This window comes from Nyctereutes procyonoides, unplaced genomic scaffold, assembly GCF_905146905.1.
Source record: "Nyctereutes procyonoides isolate TBG_1078 unplaced genomic scaffold, NYPRO_anot_genome, whole genome shotgun sequence".
NCBI classification, from domain to species: Eukaryota; Metazoa; Chordata; class Mammalia; order Carnivora; family Canidae; genus Nyctereutes; species Nyctereutes procyonoides.
The window spans coordinates 74,155,657-74,168,884 of NW_026575125.1; the positions used below are offsets into that span (position 1 = coordinate 74,155,657).

General features: G+C 35.4%; 1 pseudogene; it reads left to right on the top strand.

Annotated features, from left to right (window-relative positions):
* Nucleotides 1-1,787: 1,787 nt before the first annotated feature.
* LOC129517998 (translationally-controlled tumor protein-like) lies at nt 1,788-3,983 on the top strand (annotated as a pseudogene).
* The last annotated feature ends 9,245 nt before the right edge of the window (nt 3,984-13,228 follow it).

Genomic DNA, 13,228 nt, shown 5'->3' on the forward strand with positions numbered 1-13,228 from the left:
GGACCACTTCCTTACACCATACACAAAAATAAATTCAAAGTGGATTAAAGACCTAAATTGGAGACCTGAAACCATAAAAATCCTAGGGGAGAACACAAACAGTAACCTCTTTGACATCTGTCAGAGCAACTTCTTTCTGGTTATGTCTCCAGAGGCAAAGGAAACAAAAGCAAAAATACACTATTGGGACTTCATCAAAATAAAAAGCTTCTGCAGAGGAAAGGAAACAGTCAACAAAACTAAAAGGCAACCTCCTGAATAGGATAAAATATTTGGAATTGACATATCTTATAAAGGGTATCAAAAATATATAAAGAACTTATACAACTCAACACCCCCAAAATTAATAACCCAATGAAAAAATAGAAGACATGAATACACATTTTTCCAAAGAAGACATCCAGATGGCTAAGAGACACATGCAAAGATGCTTAACACCACTCATCATCAGGGAAATACTAATCAAACCTACAATGAGATATCACCTCACACCTGTCAGAATGGCTAACATCAACAATACAAGAAACAACAGGTGTTGGTGAGGCTGGGTGCCTTTCTGCACTCGTGAGTGTGCATATTGGTGCTGTCACTCCGGAAAAGGGTATGTAGGTTCCCCAGAAAGTTAAAAACAGAACAAACCTAAGATCGAACAATTGCCCTCCTAGGTATTTGCCCCAAAAATATAAAAATACTAATTCAAAGGGATACATGCATCCCGATGTTTATAACAGCATTTTCTACAATAGCTACATTATGAAAGAGCCCAAATGTCCTTTGACTGATGCATGGATAAAGAAACGATACACACACTCACACACACACACACACACACACACACACACACACTGGAATATCATTCAGCCATAAAAAGATTGAAATCTTGCCATTTGCAAGGACGTGGATGGAGCTAGAGTGTATTATGCTAAGTGAAATAAATCAGTCAGAGAAAGACAAATACCATATAATTCTGCTCATATGTGGGATTTAGGAAACAAATGAGCAAAGGGGGAAAAGATCCAAACCGAAGAAACACTCTTAGCTATTGAGAACAAACTTCTGGTTACCAGAGGGGCAGTGGGTAGGTGAATGGGTTAAATGGGTGATGGGGATTCAAGAGAGCACTTGTGATGAATACCCAGTGTTGTATGTAAGTGTTGAATCACTATGCTGTATACCTGAAACTAATATTACACTGTATGCTAACTGGAATTAAAATAAAAACTTTTTAAAAAGAAGTAAAATCTGTTTGCAGATGACTTGATCTTATATGTAGAAAATGCTAATGATTTTGCACGCAAACACACACTGAGATAACTAAAGAATGAAATCAGCAAAGTTGAAGGATGCAAAATCAAACATTATATGTTCTCATTCATTTGGGGAATATAAATAATAGTGAAAGGGAATATAAGGGAAGGGAGAAGAAATGTGTGGGAAATATCAGAAAGGGAGACAGAACATAAAGACTCCTAACTCTGGGAAACGAACTAGGGGTGGTGGAAGGGGAGGAGGGCGGGGGGTGGGGGTGAATGTGTGACGGGCACTGAGGGGGACACTTGACGGGATGAGCACTGGGTGTTATTCTGTATGTTAGTAAATTGAACACCAATAAAAAATAAATTTATTATAAAAAATATGAATTGTTTTTCTGTATATGAATTGTGAACAATTCAAAAAAGAAATTAAGAAAATAATTATTATAACATCCAGTGCTCATCCCATCACTGGTGTTATGCTATATGCTGTCACATCCAACTTCAATAAAAACATAAGGGATCCCGGCACCCATGACGGTCTGTCTAAAAACCAGTCCGCTGGTGGGGCAGACCCGAGAACCCGGCGTGCACCCCCTGCCGGAGGAAGGTTCCTTTGCCCGGCTCGAGGCTTGGCGCCCCCCCCCCCCCGGTTATCTTGTGGGAATAAAACGTACAAATTGGAAAAAAAAAACATAAGGGACACCTGAGTGGCTCAGTGATTGAGCATCTGCCTTTGGCTCAGGTCATGATCCTGGGATCCTGGGATCGAGTCCTGCATTGGGCTCCCTGTCAGGAGCCTGCTTCTCCTTCTGCCTATGTCTCTGCCTCTCCCTCTGTGTCTCTCATGAATGAATGAATAAAATATTTTAAAAAATAAATGGAAAAAATTTTAAATAAAAGGGGTAGATTATGACAAGTACCCACCATTTGCTTCAACGTGGATGGAACTGGAGGGTATTATGCTGAGTGAAATGAGTCAATCAGAGAAGGACAAACATTATATGGTCTCATTCATTTGGGGAATATAAATAATAGTGAAAGGGAATAGAAGGGAAGGGAGAAGAAATGGGTAGGAAATATCAGAAAGGGAGACAGAACATAAAGACTCCTAACTCTGGGAAACGAACTAGGGGTGGTGGAAGGGGAGGAGGGCGGGGGGTGGAGGTGAATGGGTGACAGGCACTGAGGGGGGCACTTGACGGGATGAGCACTGGGTGTTATTCTGTATGTTGGCAAATTGAACACCAATAAAAAAATAAATTTATTATTTAAAAAAATCAAGTACTTGAAGATACAAAAAAAGGGTAGATTATTTTGTATGTAAGTTATATCTCAAGGTAATTTACAAAGAAAAAAATGATGTTATTTACAATAGCATCAAAATAATACAATACTTAGAAATAAACCTAACTATGGAGGTGAAAGACTTGTACACAGAAAACAAGAAAATATTACTGAAAGAAGTTTTATTTTTTATTTTCTAAAGATTTTATTTATTCATGAGAGACACGGAGAGAGAGGCAGAGACATAGGCAGAGGGAGAAGCCGATGCAGGACTCAATCCCGGGATCCCAGGATCACATCCTGAGCCAAAGGCAGATGTTCAACCACTGAGCCACCCAGGTGTCCCAAGAAGTTTTAAAAGACAGAAGTAAATGGGAAGACATCCCATGTTTATGGATTTGAAGATGTAATATTATTAAGATGTGCATACTACCCAAAGTGCTCTACTGATTCAACACAATCCCTATCATATTTTTTTTCAGAAATAGAGAAAACATTCTAAAATTCATAGGTATGGAAATCTCAAGGGAACTCAAATAGCCAAAACAATTTTGAAAAAGAACAAATTTGGAGGACACACTTCCTGATTTCAAAACATTGCAAAGCTATAATAATGAAAACAATGTACTGCCATGAAAACAGACAAATATACCAATGGAATAGAATAAAGATCCTAGCAATATGTCTTTCCATATATGGTTAAATTATATTTAATAAAGGTGATAAGACCATTTAATGGGGAAAGGACAGTCTTTTTTTTTTTTTTTTTTGGAAAGGACAGTCTTATCAACAAATGGTGATGGGAGCTTTTCTGCCTGCTTCCCCTCCCCGCAAGTGTCACCCAGGCTGCACTACAGGCTCAAAACTCCCAGCTCCTACTAAGCTAGTGCTGCCATCCTTTCTCCAGCTTCCATTATAATCATCTACCCAGACATCTTCAGCCATGATGAGATATTCTCCAACATCTACAAGATCCAGGAGATCATGGATGACCTGTGCCTAGAGATAGAGGAGAAGATAATCAGTAGAACAGAAGGTGACACTGATGACTTGCTGCTCATGGGTGGAAATGCTTCTGCTGAAGGCCCTGAGGGCAAAGGTACGAAAATCACAGAAGTCACTGATGCTGATCATGACTGATTGTCATGAACCATCACTTACAGGAAACCTGCTTCACAAAAGAAGCATACATGAAGTACGTCAAAGATTACATGAAATCAATCAAAGGCAAACTTGAAAAACAGATTAGAGAGAGTAAAACCTTTCATGACAGAAGCTGCAGAACAAATCAAGCACGCCTTTGCTAATTTCAAAAACTACCATTTCTTTACTGGTGAAAATGTGAATCCAGATGGCATGGCTTCTTTGCTAGACTACGATAAGGATGGTGTGACCCCATATATGATTCTCTTTAAGGACGGTTTGGACATGGAAAAATGTTAAGGAATTTGACTATTACTTTGGATGTATCACCTGTTGTCATAACTGGCTGTTGCTCTTAATCCACACAACACCAGGACTTAGAGAAATGGGACTGGTGTCTTCTTCAGCTCTTCATTTATTTTGACCTTGATGTATTTGGAGTGGAAGCATTGTTTTTAAGGAAAAAAACACAGGTCATGCAGGCTGTCTAAAAATAAAATGCATTTGGGATCCCTGGGTGGCTCAGCGGTTTAGCATCTGCTTTTGGCCCAGGGTGCGATCCTGGAGTCCTGGGATCAAGTCCCACGTCGGGCTCCCAGCATGGAGCCTGCTTCTCCCTCTGCCTGTCTCTCTCTGTCTCTCTCTCTCATGAATAAATAAATAAAATCTTTTTAAAAAATAAAATGCATTTAAATTCATTTGAGAAAGTGTCTCATAGTTTAATACATATTTAAATCCATCCTATGTATTGTCCTGGAGAAGCTAGAGTCTGGTTGTAGACTACTACTAGAAATCATAAGACTCCCTGCAGGTAATTTCTATAGAAATCTCTACTCTGGGAATGATCTATAAAAACAAGAACCAAAAGTCTTAATTCTGAGTTCAAGTAAAGGGAAAGACCATGCTCGTAGCTGTGCCAACATTTGAAGTGGGTTCCTTACACGTTCCATTACCTACAAATGGAAGTAGTTAACTCTGGAAGAAATTATCAAAAGAATAAAAAGACTAATACAGTTGGAAGCAAAACCAAAAACACACAAAAGGTGTTGGGAAAACTGGATATCTATATCCAAAAGAAATTGGGGCCCTTGTACCATATACAATTAACTCAAAATGGATTAAAGACCTAAATGTAAGAACCTGAATTATAAAATTCTTATAGAAAACAAAAGAGGAAATCTTCATAAAATGGACTTGGCAATGACTTCTTGAATATAACACCACAAGCACAAGCAACAAAAGCTAAAGCAGACAAATGGGACTACATTGTTCCAACATAAAAACTCTTGTGAATCAAAAAGCACAATCAACAGAATGAAAGGTAACCTATGGAAGGGGAGAAAACAATTGCAAATTATATATCTAATAATGGATAAATATTTAGAATTTATAAAGAACTACAACTCAACAAAAAATAAAATAACTTGATTAAAAATGGGTAATGAGCTTGAATATACATTTCTCCAAAGATGATATACAAATGGCCAACGAAGATGCAAAGATGCTCAACATCAATAATCAGAAATGCAAATCAAAACCACTATATGATACTGCCTTACACCCATTAGTATGGCTACTATACACAAAAACACAAGTTTTAGCAAGGATGTGGAAAAGTTGGTGGGGTTGTGAATAGTGCAACCACCATGGAAAACAGTATGGTGGGTCCTCAAAACGTTTTAAATAGAATGACCATACTATCTAACTATTCTACTTCTGGGTATGTATCTGAAATAATTCAGGTTTTAAGAGCTATTTCCATGCCCATGATCATAGCAGCACTACTCACAATAACCAAGAGGTTGCAGCAATTTAAGTGTCCAATGAGGGATGAGTGGATAAACAAAATGTGTATATGTGTACAATGGAATTTTATTCAACATTAAGAAGGAGAGAAATCTGTCATATTATTCAACATGAATGTGATCTTGATGACATTATGCTAAGTATAATTAGCCAATTCCATAAAGACAAGTAGTGTATGATTCTGTTTATATAATGTATCTAAAGTAGTTGAGTCATAGCTACAGAAAGTAGAATGGTGGTTTCCATGGGCTGGGGAAAGGGATAAAGGGGAATTGTTTAATTGGTATAGAGTTTCAGATTTGCAAGATGAAAAATTTCTGGAAATATTTTCACAATAATGTGAATATACTTAAACTACTGACCTGTACACTTAAAAATAGTTAAGATGCTAAATTTTATGTTACATATTTTTAGCATAGTAGAAAAAGTTTCAAAAGACTTAGAACAAATAGTGAATCACTAAATCAAAAACCTCTCGAGAAAAGTCCTGGACTAGACACCTTCACTAGTGAATTCTATTAGGTATTCAATGAAGAATTAACGCAATCCTCTTCAAATTCTTCCAAAAAATTAGAGAAACACTTTCTAAAACTCTTTCTGTGAGGCCAGAATTACCATATCAAAAATTAGATATATTACAAGAAAAAATTAAAAACGTACCTTTTATAAATAGAACACTAATATCTTTAACACAAAAGCATATCAAACCCAAAAGCATATTAAAAATATTATTCAGTATAACCAAATGGGAACTCAAGGGTGTTTCAACATAAGAAAATAAATCAATGTAATACATCCCGTTCATAGAAATAAAGGAAGAAAACATTATTAATTCAGTTGAAAAAGAAAAGACATTTAACAAAACCCAATAACCTTTCATAATAAAAACTCAGAAACCTAGAAATGGAAAATTCATCACCATGATAACAGGTATTTGAGAAAATTCCACAGCTAACATGATACTCAGTGGTGGAGCACCTGGGTGGCTCAGCCAATTAGGTGCCTGCCTTTAGCTCAGGTCATGATCTCAGTGTCCCAAGATCAAGTCCTGTGCTGGGCTTTCTACTCAGTGGGGAGTCTGCTTTTCCCTCCTCCACTCATTCGTATCTCTCTATCTCCCTCTTCCTCTCCTTCTCTCTCTCTCAAATAAATAAATATCTTTTAAAAGAGAGAGAAAGACTTAGGTTTCCTCTAAGATCAAGAACAAGACAAGATTGCCAACCTTTACTGCTGTTATTCACCATTGTACTAGAAGTTCTAGCCAGAGTTATTCTATGAGAAAAAGAAATAAAAGACATAAAAATTGGAAAGGAAAAGGTAAAATTATCTCTGTTTACTGCTGGTATGATATTTTATACATAGAATCCAAATAATCTACAAGAAAGCTATTAAAGCTAATAATCCACTTAACAATGTTGCCAGGTAAAAGAACAACACTAATAAATCAGTTCTGTTGCTATATAGCAGCAATGAACTATCTGAAAAGGAAATTAAGAAAGCAATTAATCTTGCAATAGCATCTAAAATAATTAAATATTTTACAATATATCTAACCACAGAGGTGAAAGATTTGTATGCTGAAAGCTATAAAATATTTTTGTAAGAAATTTTAGAAGGCTTAAATAAATGGAAAGATATTGTGTGTTCATGGTTACAGAGATTTAGCATTATTAAGATGTCAGTGCTATCCAAAGTGATCTACAGATTAATTTTTTAAAGATTTTATTTATTTGTTTGTTTGTTTGATTATTTGAGACACAGAGAGAGAGTCAGAGACACAGGCAGAGGAAGAAGCAGGCTCCCTATGGGGAGCCCAATGCAGGACTCAATCCCAGGACCCCAGGACCATGACTTGAGCTGAAAGCAGACACTCAACCACTGAGCCACCCAGGCACCCCAGTGACTAAAGATTCAATGCAATAAAAATTCCAACAGCTTTTTTCACAGAAATGGAAAACCTGATGTTCAAATTTACACAGAATTGGAAGGTGCTCTTAATAACCATTACAGTCATGAGAAAGAAAAATAAAGTTGGAGGACTCACACTTCCCAAATTCAAAACTTAGTACAGAGCTGCAACTAAAACAGTATGGTACTTGCATAAAGATACATAGACCAATGGAATAAAGTAGAGAGAGCCCAGAAGTAAGCAAAAAATCAGTAGTCAATTAGTTTTCAACCAAGATTCCAAGACCCTTTAATGGAGAAAAGACCTTCTTCTCAATAAATGATTCAGGGAAATTGAATATCCACATGCAAAAGAAGGAAGTTGGACCCTTATCTTATACCGTATACAAAAAATAATTCAAGATGAATTCATAACCTAAATTTAGGAGATAAAACTCTCAAGAAAACATTTGGGGAAAACTTCATGACATTGAATTTGATAGTGATTTCACAGATATGACACCAAACTGCATAGGCAAAGCAACAAAAATAGATAAATTGGGGGATCCCTGGGTAGCGCAGCGGTTTGGCGTCTGCCTTTGGCCCAGGGCGCGATCCTGGAGGCCCGGGATCAAGTCCCACGTCGGGCTCCCGGTGCATGGAGCCTGCTTCTCCCTCTGCCTGTGTCTCTGCATCTCTCTCTCTCTCTCACTGTGTGCCTATCATAAATAAATAAAATAAAAAAAAATAGATAAATTGGACTTCATCAAAATTAACAACTTTTTGTACCTCAGAAGATAATTCCAAGAGAGTGAACAGATAACCTACTGAATGGGAGAAAATATTTGGAAATGATATATCTGAAAAGTGATTAATATCCAGAATATGTAAAGAACTCCTAAAACTAAATAACAAAATAGCAGACAACCTAATTAAGAATGAGCAAAGGATATAAATATACATTTCACCTAAGAAGATACACAAATGGTTAATAGCATGTAAAAAGCATTAGTCATTAGTAAAATGTGAATCAAAACCACAATGACATACCATTTTATTTATTTTATTTTATTTTATTTTATTATTTCAAGTTTTTATTTAAATACTAGTTAGTTAACATATTGTAATATTGGTTCAGGAGTAGAATTTATTTTTTAAGATTTTATTTATTTATTCATGAGAGACACAGAGAAGGAGGCAGAGACATAGGCAGAGGTAGAAGCAGGTTCCTTGCGGGGAACCTGATGCAGGACTTGATCCCAGGACCTCTGGACCACCACCTCACCAAAAGCAGACACGTAACCAACTGAGCTACCCAGGTGCCCGCAGGAGTATAATTTAGTGATTCATCACTTACGTATAGCACCCAGTGCTCATCACAAGTGTCCTCCTTAATACCCATGACCCATTTAGCCTATCCCCATCCACCTCCCCTCCAGCAACCCTCAGTTTGTTTCCTAGAGTTAAGAGTCTCTTATGGTTTGCCTCCTTCCCTCTTTTTTCTTCCTTCCCCTATGTTAATCTGTTTGTTTCTTAAATTCCACATATGAGTGAAATATATGGTATTTGTCTATCTCTAACTGATTTATTTCACTTAGCGTAATACACTCTAGGTCCATCCTCACTGTTGCAAATGGCAAGATATTCTTTTTATGGCTGAGTATCACATCTTTGTCCATTTATCAGTTGATGAACATTTAGGCTCTTTCTGCATTTTGGCTATTGTTGATAATGTTGCTACATACCACTTTGTACCTACTAGAATAACAATTTTTTAAGGAAAGGAAAATAGTGGTGGTATTTTGATAGGGATTGCATTAAATGTGGATTCCTTTGAGTAATATAGGCATTTTAACAATATTTGTTCTTCCAATCCATGAGTATGGAATATAACAAAGGTTGGCAAGGATGTGAAGAAACTAGAACCCTTGCGCATTGCTGGTAGGGATGTAAAATAGTGCAGCTGATGTGGAAAACAGATTGGCAGCTTCTTACATTGTTAAACATAGAACTACCATATGACCCATGAATTTCACACCAAGCTATATACCCAAAGTAATTGAAAGCAATGACTTAAATAGATATGTCTACACCAGTGTTCTTGCATTATTATTTACAATAGCCAAAAGGTGGAAACACCCTAAGTGTCCATTGGTGGATGAATGCGTACACAAAATTTGATAAATACATACAATGGAATTTTATTTAGCAATAAGTAGGAATAAAATTTGGATATATACTATACCATAGATAGACCTTGAAAAATTATGCTTATTAATAAAGCAGGCACAGAAAGGCAAATACATGATTCCACTTGTGTTAGGTACCTAGAATGGCCAAATTTATGGAGACATGAAGTAGAATAGTAGTTAGGAGGAGGAGGAGTTTAGGGAAGGGGGATGTGGGGGACTATTATTTATTGGTTATAGTGTTTTTGTTATGAATCATTAGAATGCTTTGGTATAAATAGTAGTGATAATTATACAACATTGTAAATGTATTTAATGCAATTGAATTATACACTTAACAATCATTAAAGTGATAAATATTATGTACGTATACTTTACCAGAATAAATTAATGGCATTTGGTCAAGTGTGACCTATTTGGAAAAAAAATAACAAAATATATTCCCAAAATAAACTGTAATTGATTCAAAGACTTAAACACAAATATTGAAACATAAAAGTACTAAAAGAATATATTAGAGATTTTTTTACCTATATTCTTGTTGAGAGAAAATGCCATTGCAGGTTACATAGAAATCAATGGGTACATTAAAAAAGATTGATAAAGTTAACTGATAATGCTAACATGACTCGTAATACCATAAACATTTGCTGTCAGATTAATCTTATATATAAAAATTCCTTTAAAAATCCACTAAAATCTATGAAAACCAATTAACAAGTTCATCAAGTTTGCATGATAAAATATAAATATACAAAATTACTTGTTTTTCAACAAATGATGCTGGGACAACTGAATAGGCACATGTAAAATAATTAATTTGGATCCTTATCTCACACCATATATAAAAAATTTGAAATTGATCAAAACTTAAGTGTAAGACCTAAAATTATAAGACTCTTAGAGGAAAAAATAGGTATAATGCTATGTGACCTTGGATTAGGCAATAGTTTCTCAAATATGATACCAAAAACACAACAACAAATGGAAGAATAGGCAAACTGGACATCATCAAAATGAAAACCTTTTGTGCATCAAAAGACATAATCAAGTAAATGAAAAGTAAATGAATGAAAAGTGAATGAAATGAAAAGTATATTAAAAGTTATTTAATTTTACACTTTAAATTGGTGAATTAAATGGTGTATGAAATGTATCTAAATAAAGCTGTTGTAAAATACTATAATCAAGTGAAAAGACAACATATAATGGAAACACTAGTTAAAATATAGATGCAATTTATAGACTAGTTTCAGATTTTACAGAGAAATAGTACAAATCAGTGGAGTGAATAACCCAATGGAAAACTGAGTAAGCAAATAGTAAATAGTTCAGTTCATAGGAAATGAACTGAATTTTCAGTACTCAATGACAAAATTTGAGATCTTTTTTAGTTATTAGTGTTGCTCACCAAGATTTTCTGCCTTTTAATTTTCCAGACACTTAGGTTTGTACTTCCCCACTCATTTTAATTACAGCTATGTCCACATACCTTACTTTAATCAATAAAATGGAATAGAAAGATTTTTGTCAATTCTGGGGGAAACTCTTGGGGAGGGAACTTTTAATAGACACTATGATTTCTCATGATCTGTCTTCCTATTCCATGGTATCCAATAATGTTCCATATAGTCACTATTTCATCAGTCTATTTTTAAATTTTTATTTAAATTCCAGTTAGTTAACATACAGCATAGTATTAATTTCAGGTATACAACATAGTGATTCAACACTGCCATACAACACGTCAGTACTCACCGCAAGTACTCCTTAATCTTTATCATCTATATAACCCATCCCTCCACCCACCTTCCCTCTGGTAACCATCAGTTTGTTCTCTGTAGTTAAGAATCTGTTTCTTCATTTGCCTCTCTTTTTCCCCTATGGTCATATGTTTTTTCTTAAATTCCACATATGAGTGAAATCAAATGGTATTTGTCTTTTTCTGACTTATTTTGCTTAGCATAATACTCTCTAGCTCCATCCACATTGTTGCAAATGGCAAAATTTCATTCTTTTTGATGGCTGAGTATATATACTGAATATATATATCACAGTATGTATGCCACATCTTATTTATCCATTCATCAGTCGATGGACACTTGAACTCTTTCCGTAACTTGGCTATTGTTGATAATGCTGCTATAAACATCGGGGTGCATGTATCTCTTTGAATTAGTATTTTTATGTTCTTTGGGTAAATACCTAGTAGTGCAATTGCTGGATCTTAGGGTAGTTCTATTTTTAGCTTTCTGAGGAACCGTTATACTGTTTTCCAGGTGTTGGTGAGGATGTGGTGAAAGAGGAACCCCATCATTTTAATCTTAGTAAGCAGAGCTCCCAGCCAACTTGTGTTGGATATGTAGTGAGAACAAGAAATATATTTTTTCTGTTTTAACTTACTAAAATTTAGGAGTTGTTACTGCTACATAATGCATCATGTTCTGACTGATATGCTCATGCACAATAATAGAAATACAAATCAAAATAATAGTATTCTGGTTTTTATCCATAATATTGACAAAAATAAAAGTTTGTAATAGCCAATTCTGACAAGATGTTTCTGAAACACACACTTTCTTTTATTGTTGGCATAGCATTCTATCTCCTGAGCTTGTCATAATTAACAAATTTCTGATAATAGTGTATTTAAGTTATATCTATTTTTCCCTATTATAAACAATTCTGTGATAAACTTCCCTGTGGCAAATTTCTATCACCAAATGGAACATTTCACTTAGGTATTTTTATTTGTTTCAGTCCAATTCAATTCAGTCCAGTTATAGTTTTTGCCCTCTTTCACCTAGCATGATCACCCGGGTAAATTCCAGAATACTTAATACAGACCTTGAAAACCTGTGGATTGTGTAGGTGTCTGTGTTTGCTGGTGCCTAGATAACTTTTTCACTTTTTCTGTTTCCATCAACACTTTTAGTGCACTCCCTCTGTGATGTTTTCTTCTCTCCATTCATTCCATAGTTGAAGGGATAAGAGGAGATTGCTGTACTTGATTTGTACATTCTTAGCTATTTCCTTACAGAATATTCCTAGGAGTAGAACTTCTAGTTCAATTTCTGTTAAATAACTCTTAGTTATAAAAGAAAAATTACAATCATCTTCTGTCACTTCCTTTATGGGAGCACAGTAACACTTATCTAGTGGTTGAGTATTTGAACAAAGAAGAAGAATAAAGGGGCCCCTAGAGACTTAAGAAAAAATAACTGTCAGAGCATCCGGGTAGCTCAGTGGTTGAGCACCTGCCTTTGACTCAGATCATGATCCCAGGGTCCTGGAATTGAGTTCTGCCTCAGGCTCCTCACAGGGAGCCTGCTTCTCCCTCTGCCTATGTCTCTGCCTCTCTCTGTCTGTCTCTCATGAGTAAATAAATAAAATATTTAAAAAACAAAAGAAAAAATAACTGTCAGTACATCTTCAAATAACATAAATATAAAAGTATTCTATCCAAAATTTTTGTTTCAGCTGTAATATATAAAGAGCTTGGAATCATCACGCTAAACTTACAACAAGAAAAGCTGAACAAACTAAAACACCAAGTTCATAGGACAAACCGCCACCATCTTAATATGTGGAGAAACAGACAAATTCAGAATCACAGTTGAGATTTGTTTACCAGAAGTAGAATCCACTGGAGCCATAAACTGG